The following is a 2368-nucleotide window of genomic DNA, read 5'->3' on the forward strand; positions in this document are numbered from 1 at the left end:
GCGACCCCACGGCGGCAGGCCCACGCAGCAGGAGCGAGCCCATGCAGCAGAAGCGAGCCCACAGTGGCAGGAGCGAGTCCATGCAGCAGGAGGGAGCCCACGTGGTAGGAGCAAGCGCTCGTCGGGCACAGTTTTGGGAGGATGCGATTGGCCCGGACACCTCTGTGAGGTGGGCCCGCCGGCCTGCCTGTAGCCTGCCTCCGCAGGGGTATTTTTGTCCATGCATCGTGGAGAACGGCGGCGGCACGGGTAGGATGGGCTGTCTGCAGCAGTAGCTGGTAGGACCAGCAGGGCACACCCGGCCAGGTCAGAGCAGGGAGCCTCTGTCCAGAGAGGGCAAGCACGTGTTTGTGCCAGAAGTCCAGCTTGCTGAAGGTTGGAGACCTGACTCACAGGGACCAGAAACGCTGAGACTTGCACCACAAGAAGATGTAAGGGATTAAGAGCAATAAAGTAACTGTGTCCTTCACCGACCTGGGCAGGCCCCTTTAAGACTGCAGCAGCAGGAGGGTGGCTGCTGTCCGCGGGATGCGGCACCGTCTGGAAAAGGATGCTTCCCAGGTGGAGGCCGAGATGACTCGGGCCTGGACCCTGTGGAAGGCTTCACTGCACCGGCCTGCAGGGACCGCAGGGCCACCGGCTCGGGAAACTTGCATTAAGATCCAGGGCTCAATCAGATGAGCAAGATGGCTCTACCCGCTTAATAAGCACCTGTCTCCCTCCCCTCCTCCTCTCAGCCATTAACGGAGACATAAAAGCGCCGGTTTCGGAGGAAAGGGAAATGCCACAGACCTAACTGCAACACATTCTGGAGCAGGAGGAGAGCATTCAATGGCGGGTATAATAAATATCGACTGCGTGTAAGAGCTGTTCCATTTCAGACCTGAAACCACCGCCACCAAGGCGCAGAAAACAGTTGTGAATTCAGAAGTACGTCTGGAAAAAGAATTTTATAAAACCTAAAGGCGGGGTGTCTGCCTACTATCTCTGAGGGCAGAAGACAAGCCTCATCTTTCCGGCCAGTCTCTATGCTGTTGCTGTGCAGTTCCTTCTCTGCCTCTCCCTCCCCTCGCGGCCGCACCCCACACCGCCCGAGCCGCACCTCGCCTGCACCTCACTGGGATTCGGGACCAGTCTAGTGCCCGTCAGGGCTCTGCTGCTGCAGTCCGGGTTGCAGCAGGCCCCAGTGTACCGTGGCAAAGAAAAAGAAAAAGAAAAAGAAAAAAAAGATGCAGAGGACCACCTAAACAACATGTCTAAATCCATGGTACTTTTTCCTGGTGTCTCTAAAAGATACTAGGCCACAGGGCCAACTGCAGTTCAAGTTCCAGATGCCGTGGCTTGAAAATCGTGCCGGGCGCGTGAATGTAAGTGCCCTAAATCCCAGGAGGAAAGGAGTTGTGGTGTGGCTATTCCCCCGGGGTGATCATTTACTTTCCCTTTCTCTATCTTTCTCTCTGTTTTTCTCTGGAAAACTCACTCTATGGCAAAAACCTAAAAAGTATTTGTAGAGTGAGTTTCATTTTCCTTATTTATTTATTTTATCCACGATACAGAACACTGCCCAGTGTTTTCAAGCTGACCTGGGGATTCGAACCTCCAGTTGCCACATGGCTCTCAGCACTGCAGTTCAGTTTGCGACCAACTGTTCCACAGGCTAGGACTGCAGGGATGACTTTCAAGGAGCAAAACAGAGACCTATCTAGTGACTGGAGTTTCCCAAAACAGTTTGTCAAAACCTTGAGCAGATCTAAACTAAAATAAAGCAATTGCTGCCCTTTGACAGGACGACTCTCCTTAATCATTTCTTCTCCCTTTATTTCAGTATAGCTAATAGAAAACAGAATCCTTTAGCCACAACTCGAACCTTCCCGATCCTTCTCTGCCTGGGATCGCTCAGGCTTAGACAGCTGCAAGAACGCGTTCCCTCCCCAGCCCGAGGAGAAGTCAGCTTCAAACAGTGCTCAGAGACCTCAAGGTCGCCCTCCAGGACTCCCTTCCTGGAGCTCCCAACAATAACGTCATCAATCACAGATGATTTTAACCTTGAACCCCACAAATCCTTATTGTTCTCTTGATGTTCGTAAATGTTTTTGATAAAGCAGCCTCAAGATTAGGAAGACGGTGAACACATTTTCTCCAACTAGAATGTTAAGGGTCGGGTCTCTTGGTGCACATCATCTCTCAATCTGCCCCCAGGCCCTCCCAGTGCCTCGAAAGCCCCAGAGAAGTTTATGCCCACCTAGTGCTTCCGATCGCACACAAAGAAACGCAGTGTCATGGCAGGACCTGCTCCCTAACAAGCCTGACCTGCCGCCTGGCTGGGGCCCCCCCCCGCCCTGGAGTCCACCTCCCACGCGCATGGCGA

Source organism: Tupaia chinensis, unplaced genomic scaffold, assembly GCF_000334495.1.
Source record: "Tupaia chinensis unplaced genomic scaffold, TupChi_1.0 Scaffold000591_1, whole genome shotgun sequence".
Lineage (NCBI taxonomy): Eukaryota > Metazoa > Chordata > Mammalia > Scandentia > Tupaiidae > Tupaia > Tupaia belangeri.